A 16,936-nucleotide genomic window follows, 5' to 3' on the forward strand; every position below is an offset into this window, starting at 1 on the left:
GCATCCCCAGCATCCAAAGCCCCGCAGTACCTATAGATGGGGAGTACCTGACTACTTGAGGGGGGGGTCTCAGCAAGCTCATTCTGTTCCCAGGACTGGCTCAGACAGGGAAAACTTCCCTTAAAATACACCCCTGATTAACCAGAAATGTGATATTATTCTGCAGTTTAGCTTTGATGTTATAGTCCCTGAAACCCTTGGATGAAACATGAATTAAGCACATTCTTATGCACAGTTAAAAAAAATCCCAACCAAAACACACCAATTTCAAGGAAACTCAGTATTATATTTAGCACCTGATGAAACCCAGTATTTCTCTATTTCCGGTTCTCCAGCACTCACAGCAAAAAGGGAGCAGAGAGCAGGGGGTTCCACAGAGCCCTTGGCAGTAATAATCCTTGGAGCTTGCACTGGATGCTTCTGTCACCTGGGATAAACCTGGGATGACACACACTGAATGTTGTACCAGATTCTGATGGGAGATTGTGAAACTGCTTTTTTTTAACCCTCTCCGTGCCCCTTTCTTGTTTGTAAAATTATAAGTAAACTACTGACTTGGGGACTCCAAGAAATGAGTACTAATTGCAAAACAACACTTGGTTCTACTTTTCCTATATTCCTAAACAGTCACAGCATCTACATAATCTTCTGTTTTCAAAACAGACCACAATCTTGAAAATATAAAACTGTGATTGAGTCGATGATTTCTTTGTTCCATAGAAAACCACATGTTAAAACCTACATCAGCAGCAACCCAGATGGAGGAGCCCACAATTAGGACAGAGTTTTCAAAGTGTGTGATCAAAGCTGGAGTTAGTTTATCTGAGTTACTGTCTTTGATGATTAATTTGAATTAATTCCTTTACATTTATAACATTTCTCGCACATCTACTTGCCTTTTTTTTCCTCAGTGCTCATTTGCTCTTGAGTTTGCTTGTGCTGGTAAAACTCTCACTCAGTAATGATTCTGCAGTTTAGCTTTCAAGTAAGAAATGCTGATGCAAAGAACCAAGAGAAATCTCATCTAATTATCACAATTAAATTGTTTACACGGTGTTTATGGCTCCTCCCCTTTACAGGAAAATGTGAAAATCCCAAAGCCAGTCAGTGCAATAAGATGCCTTAAAAAAAGGTTTAATGGCTTCTATCATCAATCTGTTTCTTTGCTTCTCCCCTGTAGGCAGTCAGGAAGCACATTTTCCTTCTCATTCCTGGGCTTTGGCATCCCTTTAGGATCACATTTGGTACTTTTTATAGAATATGTTTTTATAACATTTGAGGTAAGCCGCTTCCTGCCCACCAGCACGCACCTTTGGAAGGGCAGCACAACTTGTTCCTTTTAGCTGCCCTCCTACACTGAATACTCAATTTTGAATATTCATCAGAAAAGGAGGAAGGATTCAGCCCCTCCTTGGCCTGTGTTCATACCTCCTTAGCTACTTTATAGAATTATTAGGGTTAGAAAAGACTTCAAGACCATCAAGTTCAACCTTTCTCTGATCCTAGAATCCTGCACCAAATTAAAAAGCTCCAGTGACATCACTGAGAGATTTCTGTGTTTTTCCCCACCTCTCCAAGTGGAGATGGAGTGTTTTTCTCGATGGCCAGCACAATCCAACAGCCCTTTATTAATCTGCTCCACAGCTCTTGCATTAAGTCCAGCTTCTCACTTTTCTACTGGAACCCCACATTAAGCTAAACTCGAGCATTTCTAGTCTTGCAAGCACTGGTGTTTTGCAATCTGTCTTTTCACAATCAAGATCTCAGCTGCTAAAAAGATAAACATCAAATTCTGACTTGACATCTACCTGATATCCACTTGTTCTCTCACACATCCCACGTTTTTATGCTCTGTAATCCATTTTTATTCTCCTTGCAGCAGGGTGAATTGGGCCAAACCTGCATGATGGTCCCTTCTGGAACATTTATCTTAATAAATATGTCATCAAGCCTAAATTAAAAACCCTAGATATCTGGAGCAAGGATAAATGGATCTTTTGTGCAGGTTAAAATCTGATTTTTCCAAACTGAGCCGTTGCATCTCCTAAGTGATTAATATATTTGCTGCTTTTTTCACTGTAACTCGGTAAAATCTCTTTAATGGGTTCATCTTTCATTACAGTTTGTGGGCAGCAGCAACAGCCTCAGCAAAAGATGATTCTGTGACTTCCAACAATACAAGAAACCAAGGGATGTAATCAGAGGTAACTCAAAATCTCCATAAAAGGAGAAAAAATGCCACACAAAGCAAAAAAACCCCAACAAACCAACCAACAAACAAAAACCACAAACCCACAAAAACAAAAGAAAAAAAAGGGGAAAAAGGAGCACTAATTAAGCCGAGCAACCCAGAACAAAATATAAATAAAATATAAATAAAAGAAATTATTCATAATGAAGAACCAAAATAAATTATTCATAAAAATGCAATATATAGGAGGAAAATGCAAATTGTATCCATAAGTAATTATTTGCAGCCTATAACTCCTTTCTTTTTCTTTGCTCATTCTTCTTGCTCATGTGGTGCAACTTGTCAGAAGGATGTTCTCTGTTCATTCCTCATTCAGAGCAGGATCTGTGATTCTCTCCTTGAAGTTCAGAGCATCAAGCTGGAAAAAATGCCATGGTGGGGACTTTTGATGGTCTTAATATTCTACTGAGGACTTGGGATGTGGGACTGTTCAGCCAAACTGGTGCTGTGGGTCAGGCCCTGTGATTTCCACGGGTCTGAAAGAATTTGGGATCTCCTTTGAGGAACATCAGGATGTTCCCCACGGCCTTTTAATTTGTAAAGGGGACATAAAGAAGACGGAGAGACACATTTTTCTAAGACATGTAGTCACAGAACAAGGAGCAACAGCTTTAACCTGAAAGAGGGTGGGTTTAGACTAAGAATAAAGAATACTTTTGTTGCAATAAGGGTGGTGACAGTGGAACAGAGAAATTCTGGATGCCCCATCATTTTTGTTGTCAATCAAGCTGACAAATGCAAATTTGTGTGGAATTATGACAGAATATCTCTTAAACTTTATAGCTCTCATTAAAGTTGATTACAAGAACTTTGCAGAAGTCCTCAGAGGTGTCACACCATCTGCATAAAAGATGAATCCATATTCCCCTCCAGTTCAAAACATCACAACTCTTGTTGCTTCCTGGGACTAACTGATGACCAGAAGAGTGTCCCTCTTCTGCTGTAACTTGAATACTGTGTTTTAGGGAAGAGCACCGGTGTTATGTAGCTTAATCTGAACTCTTCTAGAGCCACAAGCAGAGTCACATTTTGGAAGAATAACAATGACCTTTAGGAAATATAGAAATTCTTCATTTCCTTTTGTTCAAGGTCCTGAATGCTGGTCTAGAAAAGACTCAGGTGAGTAAGGATTGGACAAATAGCATTTTAGTGGAGCAGCTGATGAGGCCCAGAGTTGATGCTAAAGCCCTATTCTTTATGGATGTTCCCTTTTATTTGAGTGTGCTCCCCTAGTTTTAACCAGCACTGGGTTCAAAGGTTGTCAGTAATGCCACTGAAAGTAGTTCGTTTGTGCCACTTTGCAGTAATTTCTGAAAAATTCAGTACTGTAACCCAGTGGAGGTCAGTAAAGAGGCAAAGGATGTGTGAAAAACTGGGAATTTCAAAGGAAAAAACCCACTGTATTTTGACTGAAAGATTTCTTATGCTTATACTGTGTAAGTTGTGTCTGCACGTCACTCAGGATGGGATGAAAAAAATTGTGCTACCCTGTTTGCATGAGACATCTGACTGAAACACGAGGTTTTACAGTAGGGATGGAAGGGAGGCACTGGTAGAACTGTATCCTTGCATCTTCTCCTGATGTAACCTGTTCTTTCACAAGAGCAGATCTTATCACTGCCCCTCAAAAAGCATCAGCATGTGACTCAAGGTTTGCAGCACAGACTTGCTGAATAGAAAGTTATATAATCTGATTTTTCTATCACACCACACACCCTTTTTGGCCAGTAGAGCTGATTATATCCTGTTTTGGCTGCACCCACAGTCGTGGTATGGGTGCCTAAACCCCTTGAAGAAATTATGGAAACATATAGAGCCATTCTCCCACTATTTTTCCTCACTTTTAACAACTCAAACTTGCTTTTCTAAGCACCAGATGACCCTGTTTCCATCTAAATCAAACCAGAAGTTCTCTGTCACAAATTCAGGGCTGAGGAGGCACTAAATATGCAGCTCTGCATGTCTGAACAAGGCAGGTGCGAATGTCATGATGGAGAGGCTTCCATGGAAACTCAAAATATAATTGAGACTCACTTGAGCCAAGCTATGAATACAAGAATAGGGGAGAGAAGAACAAAAACTACAAAAATGTGGCTTCCTGGGGTATGTCAGCAAGGAATAACTTCTAGTTAATGGGATAAATGGAAAATAAGCTGAGAAAGGTGCTGCGTACAGAAGTTATGGAGGTGTCTGTGCTCATGTGCCTAAAGTTGCTGCATAATGGATTTTGTAACCCTAATGGGGATGTGATTTCTCTCATCAGCCCTGTTTCTCACACCTCAAACTTCATCAGGCATGACAGCAATTACCTTGCTTCTACAGCAGAGGACAGAAAGGAAAGTCCTACTAAAGGATCACATACCACCTCTACATCGAAATGACACATAAAATGAAGTGCATGATCACTTAGTCCGACAAGGGAGCATTAGGTAGTAAATTCAGCAGCTGAAAGCTTTATCAGTCCACATAACTTTTCCTGGTGTTATCCTCATCCATTTAGAGAGCAGCTGTCCTACAAACACCAGAAAATCAGTGAAAGTACTTCACAACTAAAGTATTTCAAATTTGGTCCTGTGAAGAACTGAAAACAGAGTTAAGGTTATGCCCATTATTTGACTGATATCCAAATATACCAGCCCTTCTCCCTCTGCAAAGACAGACACTCCTACTTCATTTTAGAATTGCAGTGAACAGGATTTGGCCTGGTTTTGGTTTAGCCCCTTTGATTTTTCCTACAAGGCCAAATATTTAAGTTTAGGCTCATCATTCCTCATTTAATTGCCAAACTCCAGTTCACTGCCTGCATTAAGAGACCAATTAGACTCTCCTTGGCCAGTGCAATGAGATAAACAATTTGAGTGGATGATTTGTAGGTTTAAATTGATTATGGAGGTTTATATTGGATATTAGGAAGGAATTGTTCCCTGTGAGGGTGGTGAGGCCCTGGCACAGGTTGCCCAGAGAAGCTGTGGCTGCCCCATCCCTGGAAGTGTTCAAGGCCAGGTTGGACAGGGCTTGGAGCAACCTGGGCTAGTGGAAGGTGTCCCTGCCCATGGCAGGGGGTGGAACTGGATGATCCCTTTGCACTGGATGACACCTTTACATGTAACACTGTCCTCTGTGCTCAAAAGGGTCGGGGAGAGCCTGAAATCCCTTAGGAATTCTTGTCTCCTCCAGATAATTCTGTATCACATCATAGCTGAACTGACCTCTCACCATCCAGTTCCCTGACATTTTAAGTGTACCTGGAATGTTCTCGGCTGATTTCCACTTTGCATTGCCAATCTGTGGGGGAGAGAGGGATTAATATTGCATAATTTCTTAGTTCTATATATCATAACCATAATTACTTCCTTTCCTAATCTGCAGAGAGTGATGTTCTGCTGAAGAGAATATTTGGAAAAGGCCAAAGGAACAGCCTAGAAACTCTAAATATGTTGGAATTATGAAGGAAAAGGAACAAAATTAATGTCAAATTATATGGTATAGAATTATGAAAGGAAAGGGACAAAACCAATCTCCAATTACCTGGTATAGAAGGTGAAACATGGGTTTCATGAAAGTCAGCAGAGAGATTTCATAAGAGTTATGTTGCCATCACACCACTGGCAAGGATGGGGAAAGACAGAAAAACTTAGAATAATTTGGTTGGAAAGGACCTTTAACTCATATTCTTAAAGCAAATCTAGAGAGAAACTTACGACAGTGTCCACAGTAATTACACATTTTCTCCTGGAAAGGAAGACAGAGAGGGACATTCCTCATTTTTATATCACTGCACCCCCTGTTTTTCCTATAAAAGAGAGGAATTGTGGATTCCAAGAGTTGAAGAAGCACAAGGAGATGAAGTGCAAGGAGCCAGCAAGGATTTCCTGCACATTTTAGACTGTGTCCACACTCAGACTTACAGACACTGTTTGTAGAAAGCTTTGTCTGCTGTTAGTACTTGGAGAAAACTGGTCATTCCAAGCTAGAGATCCACCCAGCCTTCCCATCTGAGGTGTGTCAGCACGTCCAGACAAGTCACAGCAGGAAGGGGTGAAAACACGTTGCAAAACACCCCAAATTAGCTCCCTGAGAAGTCTCTTCCATAACATGTGGGCAGAACATTTGTTTCACTCACTGGGGCTCAGGAGAAGAACTTCCTTTGTATTTCTTCAACCTTAAAGGCTCCTACAGGGAGCAGCACAAATTCACATTGTTCTCCAAAATTTAAATATATACATATAAGTTACTGTTGTATTGGTTCCTGACTTTTCCTTTGGAGAAAAATACTACAAACATCACCTGGAAATTTGCTTGTTTCTTTTATCTTCTGATAATATGATCACCACAGCATTTCTCTGACCTACCAAGTAGCCCTCTCTTTTCAATGTTAATTAATCATTCTGTGGAACAGGCAACCAGCACTTTGCACAGCCATCTAGAAGAGATTTCCCCAATCTTCTACAAGACCACTACATTTTTTCTGTCACTACTGATCCTTCCTTTACTGATATTTGTTTCTTTCTTTTCCAGAGATGCACCAAAGCACTTGGTTTGTAGATATCGTTGCTCTAGGAGAGTTCAGATATAGTAAATGAATTAATTACCTTAGCTTTAACTGTCTTAAAATGCTTAACCTAAATGGATTATGTATTCTTACTGTGTAATCATTTAAGCAAATGGGCAGCATAAATTACATCTGGAGGTGATTATCTCACTCTGTTGACAAGAAAACTTAGGAACTATCTTGGACTAGATGCCTGACTTCATAAAGCTGAACAACTTAATGAGTCCTTCAGTGCTTGGGTTGATAAGTTTTTTTCTAAAATGTCACTGCTGGAGGCAGCACACGTTTTAAATTTAAAGAAAACTAAAGTACTTGAGATCTAATCATCTTTTCTTTGTGTTCCTTCCATCTGTTATGGGCAGTGACCAACTTACCTCTCATCTTCTCTCTCATAAGTGAAATAACAGAGTTCTTTAAGGAACTGCACTTGCAGAAAAAGTCTGAAGAAGCAATTGAAACGGAAAATTAAACAATTAAAATAACCTCTTGCAGAATTGCTCTCTTACAATCAGCTTTTACAATCTCCTCACCTCTAGGAACGAGTCTAAATGATTCTCCTTTATTCTCCCCAAGGGAGACAGAAACTAAAATCAAGTTATTCAGCCAGTCTCAACTGAGAATTGGTGTTTTCCACACTTAGAATTGTCTTACAAAATCCCAGACACCCACTCACTCTGTGAGAACAATTTACTGACTTTTATTTGAGGGAAACGAGGGGGAGCAAAGCAGAGGAGTATAACTCATCTTGTCACTTCAGAGCATTATCAAGATTAAAAGGGAGGAACTATATTTTGTAGCTGGACCAGTTCCTTGCTCAACCTGTACCCAGCACCAACCGGGTTACCTAATTCCCTTTTTTCTCTTGGAGTGAATGGATCCACATTACATCACATCACAATTCATCCTTTCTTCTAGGGTCTTCTTCTTTCTGCTTCCCTGCTAAGGGGAAAGAAAAAGAAACCTAAACCACACAATCATTCTTGCTTGCCAAAAAGAATTTATCTAAAATAATCCATAAATTATCTAATTTGTTTATATTTTGGCTTGTATAAATTTCTATAGATGCAACAGGTACGGGATACACACCAACTTCATTTACATCCCCAGGAATCATAAGTGCAGCTCCCTCTTGAAACTACATGGATATATTAACTGCACCTTCAGTGTTGTGAAACAAAGGCTACAATTCAAGCCATCAGTGTCACATCAATCACAGCCACTCACTCTCACTTTTGAATGTATGTAATATTAATCAATATCTGTCAAAAGCTTCTTACACATTGATTAACAACCAGAAAAATAATTATGTGATTAGAATTCCAACGTACAAAGAGCAGATTATATAATTCAGTCAGCCAATGTAAATGGTGTTACGTAGTGAATGTTGCATTGCAGTACCTCCTTTTTTATTTTCTTTTATAAATATCTTTTTCATGATTTCATATTATAAACATCTTTATCTAAGGGCAGGAGATGTTTATATGTCCTTCCCACTCAAGGACAAACCCGTTGTTCAGTTAAAGATTTCTTTATCCTACTTACCTATGATTAAAGTTTCTTATTTTTCAGACAGAACTTTTAATTATCTTCTCCGAAACCAATTTTTAAAGAACCAATAAGGTTAAAATTGTTAATTCTATCTATAAATGTAATTGAAGGTAGCAAAACTCTTTTCAATATCTCTTTTTTTGTTCGCTTATTTCAGACTAAGACAGGAGATTTAGTATTAACTCATCTGGTACAATTTTCAGCCCTTTGCCCCTTCAGGATTATTTTATGCTCTTCATTCAGAACTGACCTGTATGTTGCAGGGAAATTGGTAAAAGTACAGTTCAACTGTTCCCAGTTGATTTTAACTTCAGCTTTTTCTAATTATGGGTCAGCAAGGGTAAAAAAGAGTAAATAGGAGTTTATTCAGAGTATGCACAGTTTAAAACTATCTGAGTAAAACAGAAGGTTAAAAGCTTGGGGGGGAAAAGCATCTTTAAAATATAAAGAAATGATAGAACTGAGGCAGATAAAGCAGCTACTGAGGGAAGCAAAGACTCAAAAAGTAACTGGGGAAATTATAATGCCTGGTAAAAATAAAGAACAAGGAAACAATGTGGACTTAAGGTGAATTTTGATGTGCAGCCCATCTCTTTTCAGTTCTAAATCCCTGAATTGATTGGAGTAAGAGCTCTCCTTTCCTAAATGAGACAAGTCCATTGAGGGACAGATCCTAAATCTTTAGTTGGATTCATGGATTACTGTTCCATAGGTTAACTAGATTAAGTGCTTTGTTCTTCTAGTATGGTGTTTACCTAAGACATTCCATGATCCACCTGGAGAGTTCTCCTTGGGAGCAAATTGATTGCATTAAGAAGACACATTTCCTAAATCTTTTGCACCAGCCCAGCATGATGGATATTAGTAGATATAGTGCAAGCATTGCATTTGACTTCTAATTGTTCCTAATCCTTGATTAGAGAAAGGGAGGCCTTGGACTATGCCTGTGGGATACTTCTGGAGATCCAAGTGAAGTACTAATTGTTTAATCTTAGCCGTGGGCAGCTCCTAGTTGCTTCTGTACTGATTGCTTCCAGATTGTAAACCTAAGGAGGTGGTGATACCAGGCACCAAACCACTCCACACATTACAAGTGCTGTCCTTTGGGCATGGAACATGAAGCTCGACAGCAGCTGGGATTATCCCTGGGAGCTCTGGATCTTGAAATGTGACCTTCACTGTAGCAGGATCTCCTGGTGTCCTGGAATTAATTTGCAGCTAAAGGCATTATATCAGGGACATAAAGAGACTTCATTTCCCATTGGAAAAGGGCTTTGTGAGCTGCAGATGGAGGCAAAGGAATGAGTTTGACTAGCCTAGGCTGTTAGAGTCAATCCCAACCACTGCTAGTCTGTCACAGGATATCACATGGATAAAGCAAAGGAGACACAAGCCTGCTCCTGGCCTGTGACACTACATCCCATTTCACTTTTTGTAAGATGGATTGAAAGAAAAGGATATTTATATAAGAGTCCATGTAGCTATTCCTATGCTTCTTTTCTTGGAGAAGAGGTTTTGGAGGAGTCTTGTGCAGAAGGGAACTCAAAAGACTGACCTGTCATCCAAATCTCAAGTCTCTCCCCTTCAGAAAAGGATGAACCATAAGCTGGTAGCAAAGAGGCCTTCTGTGGTGCAGAGATAGTGTCCTTAAAGGTCCACGGATGCTCCAAATAATCTGTTGTTCCAGTCCCTGCAGCAAACAGGGAGGAATTCATACAAAGAGAAGGTAAATGTGGTCCATTTCCAGGAGTAACAGCGGGACAGTACCACAAGGGGGCAAACTTGGATTATTTTGCTTATACTTTCCTGGGTTTCTCCTTGAGAAAGGCTATGCATCTAAATTATTGGAATGGTCGAGTGGTTTAGTTTTAGGTGGTCCTGCAAGGAGCAAGGGGTTGGACTCGATGATCCTCATGGGTCCCTTCCAGCTCGACACATTCTGTGATTTTAGGTGACATGGGCAGGACACAAGTGAGTTCAAAGCCTGTAAATGCTCTGGGAAGCTCCTTTGGCTGATGACAGGATGACACAGGGTGACACAGGTGTAGTTGCTGGCCAAGAGAAGGCTCTCAGGATGCAGCCAAGGTGAGCAGGTCCCTGAAAGTGCTATGAAGGGCAGCTGAGGGGGCTGGGGGAGTTTATCCCAGAGAAAAGGAGGCTCAAGGGGGACTTTCTTGCTCTCTACAACTCCCTACAGGAGAGTGGAGCCAGGTGGGGATCGGGCTCTGCTCCCAGGGACAGGACAAAAGGAAACAGCCTCAAGTTGCAGCAGGGGAAGTTTAGGTTGGATATTAGGGAAAATTTCTTCACAGGAAGGGTTGTCCAGCCTGGCTACCCAGGGCAGTGGTGGAGTCACCATCCCCAGAGGGATTTAAAAGCCATGTAGATGTGGCACTTGGGGACACCGTTTACTGGTGGTCTAGTGCAAAGACCATAATTGGTCCTGACGAGTGTATCAGTAAATGCTCCATAACTGAGGAGATAAGGAGGCTTCAAAGCACTAAAATTCATCCCTCTTCATGTGTTATTTGTGGTGATAAAATTGCTACTGCAATATATTCAAGTTAATGATGTGTATGTTGCTTCTCAACCCCGCCAGCCTCTGATCAAATTCTTGAGGCTCTCCAGCCCTCCTCTCATTAGTTGTCCCAGTATCGATCGATTATAAACTCAGATGTTTCTCCCTAGGGAGTGAAGAAAGACACAATTTTCTCTAGATCTGCATCCAGTCAAACACTCCTTTGAAAGCACTTGGTAAATAAAATTTTAAAAAAAGCTTTGACTTGACTTGAAGTCGTAAGGGGAACTTCTGACTCCTGAATCGAGGTGTAATGCACTCAGGAACCAAGAATTGCACTCCAAAAGAAGGTGATTTGGCATTTTGGGTTTAGAAAACGTAAAGTAGAATCCTGGCATATATTTTATCTGCACTTGGATGCATGTGCCACCAGAGAGAGCACATTGCTACAGCCAATATTTAACCTTAGTAAGAGCTGGACAGCACTTGGAGCAGGCAGGTTTTACTCCCAGTTTCAGGTGGAAATGATGCTAAAAGCATCAAGCAGTGACTTAGAGGACAAGTTCAGTTCAAAGAGGAGTTCCGTAGAGAGTGAGTCTGAGCTACTAAATGGGAAGAGAATCTAAATGGGAAGATCCCCTTGCCAGTAAATAGAAGGAAGTCTTACCACCTTCTCCTGGTAGTGCCACTATGCAAACATGCAAACTTCAAGACAAATGAAGAATTTTTTGGTCTCAGCAGTGGGCTTATCAAGTGCCAACTCACCACTTAGCACCAACATCATTTGCCTTTTCATCAGCATTAATATCACAGTGAAATGTTGTTAAAGTATGTTGGAAGGCACACAGGGAGAGTAAATGACACAAGTGCCACATGGTAGGCTGAGACACAACACAAAGACAGAGCCAGGCAAAAAGGGACTGAACCCAGTTATCTTTCCAGTGCAAACACTCACCTTCAAAGGCCTCCAACCTGTTTTTAAATTACCATTCTGCGTTTCTTTCTTGTCTTTTTCTTTTGCACATGAAGCTCCCAAAAGTCTTTTGAAGATCAATGCACAAAAAAATCATGTGGTATGATCAGATACTGCTGTTGTGGAGTTACAGAAGCTTCTAGTTACTGCTTAATTTTTCTCCTAAACATCTCATAAGGTCTTCACTTAAACCCCTTCACATTAACAGACCAAGGCACACAAATGAGTAACAAGTCTTCTGCAAGCACTGGCACAGATTGCCCAGAGAAGCTGTGAATGTCCCATCCCTGCAAACACAGACTCTTATTTTATTTTAGAATTGCAGTAAATAAGATGTAGGGCTTATGGAACCTATGTGGCCTATGAGTTCTACGCAGCCTGTGGGGCCTATGAGGCCTCTGGGGCCCATAATTTGTCCTGGTTTGGGGTTTTTACATTTGGTTTTCCTTACAAGGCCAAATATTTAGGTTTAGGGTCATCATATCTAACTTTAAGTGTCAAACTTCAGTTCACTGCCTGCATTAGGAGGCCACTTAGGCTCTCCCTGGCTGGTGCAATGAGATAAACACTCTGAGAGGATGATTTGTAGGTTTAGATTGGATATGGAGGTTTAGATTGGATACTGGGGAGAAATTCTTCCCGTGAGGATGGTTGAGGCCCTGGCACAGGTTGCCCAGAGCAGCCTCATCCCTGAAAGTGTTCAAGGCCAGGTTGGACAAGGCTTGGAGCAACCTGGGATAGTGGAGGGTGTCCCTGCCCATGGCAGGGAGGTGGAAATGGATGATTTTTAAGTCCCTTCTAATCCAAACCATTCTACGATCAGAGAAAACCCCCGACTGCCTTTCCACAGCTTTTATTTAAAATCCATTCAACCTTACCCTGTCCCCAGGGAAGCTCTACACCTGGGAAACATGCTGAGAGGGTTTCTTTGTAGAGAGAAGAGGGATTATATTCTGTCAGCAGATTCAGACATGACAGTAAGAAGAACGCAAGGCACACCTTGGTTCACGCAGCTGAACAGTGACAACACACTCATGGAAACCAATAAAACAGTCTGTATGAATGAGGCAGTGATGCCTCAACTTTGCTTTTAATATCTAAGGTCATATTTAAGAGCTTGCTAGTGGAGACAATTCCTTTTCCAGGACTTCTCTTCCACAAAGATTGCAGCTCTGAGGAAGAAGCAGCAAAGGGAATTATATTCCATGGATTTTTTCCAAAGTCACTCTTTTATTAAGAGAAAAATTGAAGGCACCTTTTTACTGCCATGACCCAGCAACACTGACACTGAGCAATAGGACCAAGTACACTCCAGTTTGTGCTGGGCATGTCCTAGGACAAGGGGGAGGGTTTTAAACTGTCAGAGGGCAGGTTTAGATTGGATATTGGGAAAAAATTCCCTATGAGGATGGTTGAAGCCCTGGCACAGGTTGCCCAGATAAGCTGTGGCTGCCCCACCCCTGGAAGTGTCCAGGTTGGACAGGGCTTTGGAGAAACCTGGTCTGGTGGAAGGAGTCCCTGTCCATGGCAGGAGGTGGAATGAGGTGATCTTTAAGTCCCTTCCAACCAGAACCATTCTATGATTCCATTATTCTATCAACAGGGCTAGAGGGAGAACTGGAGCTGGAGGAAATCAGGTTAGAATGACGTTGGGGAGGTACAGAGAAAAAAGGAGATACAAGATCCTTGTATTCCTGTAGTTCAGATTTTTCAGGAAACAGAGGTCCCTTGGTTCTTTGGAGGGGACATACTTCAAAGGGGCGCTCAAAGTGTAAATCACAGTCCCAAGAATATCTTATTTCAGTCTGAAAAAAGTTCCTTTAGTACTTTTTCCACTACATTATTAGGCACTGCTGGATTTCATCTCATTCCAGAGAGCAGGATGTGCTACCAGCCTGCTGCCCTAACATCCTCTGGATATTGGATATATATATTTCATTCTGGATATATATATTTCATTCTCTTTTATGAGTCTACAATAGAACACAATTAATTCAGCAGAATGAACATGAACTCTGCAAGTTTAAACCTGCCTGCAGGTAAAAAGTGAGGACAAACCATGGTGTTACAAAAAGTAGGGTTAAAATGTACTCTGAGATCTTCTCTTTCATTTTAACACACCCACAGCTGCAACTTCATTCCTGGGGTTAAAAACTTACACCACCACCCCTTACGCTGAGGAAATTCAGAATGCTGCAATATACAACTTTTTGCTCATGTCTCACAGCTGATATTTAAAGTTATTATAATGAACATTTTGCTCCTTGCTGTGCATGGCTGATGAATACCAGCCTTTCTGATTCAGCAAATTGGGCCTTTATAATGGGGTGTTGAAACAGGGCATCAGAAATCCTAGTAGGCCCTCATAGAAAGCCAGATAGAACATTCCAATATTGATTGCCTCCTCTAACAGGAAGAATACAGCAAATCTTAGTTCGAAATAAGTGTTTCCTATGGCGTAGGTTTTTAAATATATACTATTTATTTGGTTTGGTGTTGGTTTTTTTTCTCATGGTGTGTGTGGCTTTAACACCTACTTCAACAAATATTAAAAAATAAATCCTTTGGCAGCTTCTTGAAGAGCCACAACCTGGTAAATCCACTGCTATTGCAACAGGTCAAGGTGTTTTAGGTTATTTCATCATTCCAGAGGAACAGAAGAAGGTTAGATGAATATTTGGGACATGTGGCATGAGGATGCAATTTCCCAGTAAATCAGTGGGAGTGGAGTAAGTAATTCCTGAGAAGAGCTACCATTTAAACCAGTCTCAATGGTCAGAGCTGCTCCTTCCCACATTGGATGTCAGTGTATATTCAGTCCATATATACTAATAAAATAGACACTGTCATTAATCTTTACTGAGCCTGGGTTTATATCCTTCTTCAGGCACCCACTTTTGGACACTGGACTGGTTGGACTATTGCTCTCTTTTGCCCCCTCATACCTATTTGTTGTTTTAGATATCCCCCAGACCAGTAACTGAAGCTTTAACCAGTTTGTGACGCTGATACAACAGGTTGTAAATGGGTAGAAATACCCACGTAAGCAATTCTCAGTTCCATACCGACTGGTATCCAGCTGCTCACAAAAATGGCATTATGAATCACAGTGAAAATTAAGGTCCTGCAGATCTCTGTGTGCAGCAATTCTCACGGAGTATATAGGCTTCATTTGCATAATTAGCTTGTTCTTGCTCAATGGTCTCCATGTAGGGCTGGGATGGGCCTGTGTGGATCAGCACAGCATTGGTTTTGGCACAAGAAATGTGCCATGATAAATAGGCAATTTTAAACTTCGTATTTGACATGAGACACCTAAACCGAAGCAGAGTGAAGCTGCTGTGCTCAGTAGACACTTCTCACATGTTTTTAAGACAGTTGTTGATGCTCTTATTCTCCTGTCAAGTTTGATACACAGCAGCAAACGGGTGAAAAAACCCAAAAATCAGCAGTCACCATGCAGGGATGGCTTCCATAGGAAATGAGGCTCATAGAGCAAATCTAGTATTAATTCACACTGGAGTCTCATGCTGGAGATTTTAGATCTTCTGTTAAATTTCTTGGGTATTATATGCCATTAAAAAACCAAAAGGCAAGAAATGGTGCTTCAAAAAATTACCCTTGTATTTATTTCACTAATATACATAGGCTGAATCTCTTCTAACCCAACATAGGTCAGAAAAACAGCCCCCTTGTGTCAACACCTTCAATCAATAAACTTGATTAATTGGCACAAAAAGATAGTGTGGTCACTAAGCATGTTTCCAGTAGAATGGGAAAACCAAAACCTCAAACATAAGCATGTTTGCTTCTAAGAATAACCACCCTGCTGATAAAATATAAGTATGACTTGAGTGGTAAATATATTTAAGGATAGGGCAGTGAATAGGGAGATTTCTAGATCCCCTAGGAACCTCAACCATCCGCAAAAGATGTATTTTCATATTATGTATATGTTTTTTTCAAATGTTAATTTTCACTTCCAAGAAGGAATGTGGGTCCATTAGAGGAGAAGGAATTTTTTCAAATCCTATGTCACTAGATTCAGTTTAGTGACCAGGCAAATCAATAAAGATTATTTCACTTACTTCTCATTTTTCCTCGTGTATCCTCTACCAGAAGAGAATATGAGGAAGATGCATTTATATCTTCTGAGAAGACAGAAATACCCTTGAGGGACCAAGAGTTCAAATGAGGAACATCCTCACAACTCATCCAGACTCCAATTTGTACATGCAGAGCTTAACTTGTACTGACTCTACCAGTGTAACAGAACTCATCCCATACCACGACAGATGGTTCCAACAGCTCTTACAGCAGCATCATGAAAGTCACCACTTCATATTGCACAAGTTTCTCTAGGCTGTCCAGTAATCTCTGCTTCTCACGCTGAGTTTATCCTCAACTTCTGCACACAGCTGTTTACCCTCTTAGTATTCAAGGCACATTGTTTAATTCCAGTTGGCAATAATGGGAGCAGGAACAGGGACTGGATGGCACTACGATGATTTTGAATTGTTACCTAAGACCCATCAGGTCCCTTGGGAGCAATTCCTCAAAAATTACACCAAATGCAAACATTTGAACAACTGACTCAGTTGCTTTTTAGTCCCTGGTGGAGTTTCAGCAGGGACAGGCTCAACAGAACAACTTCAGGGCCCAGGCTGCCCAAGATAACACCTTAGGTATCACAATGCTCTTTAATTGCAAAGGTGGAAATTTGTGTTGCAATTGTCAGTTGCCATTGAACCCGAGATGTAGAAATCCTCTAAAATAGGGCTCAAGTTCCTGCTCGAAGTATTCTGAGAACCAGACAAGAAATGCCATAAATAAGAGGCTTCTACCAGTTTTGAGTTCTTTGCTGTGCTGTTGTCCTCATTCCAAGGAGAGGGGAATGTGCTACCAGTCCATCCCTGGGGAAGAGGTAGGCACTATGGTTTTAAACAACTTTTCCTTGGCAGAGAGTCAAACCAAGGTAATTATACTGCCACAACCACCCTTTATGGAAGAAGTGGAGGATCACCTCTTCCAGCTCCATTTTAGAAAGAAAACAGCCACAAATGTCCTCTGAAAAGCACTTTCCTGCCTGGCTGC

Source organism: Corapipo altera, unplaced genomic scaffold (genome assembly GCF_003945725.1).
Source record: "Corapipo altera isolate COAL_440 unplaced genomic scaffold, ASM394572v1 114, whole genome shotgun sequence".
Taxonomy (NCBI): domain Eukaryota; kingdom Metazoa; phylum Chordata; class Aves; order Passeriformes; family Pipridae; genus Corapipo; species Corapipo altera.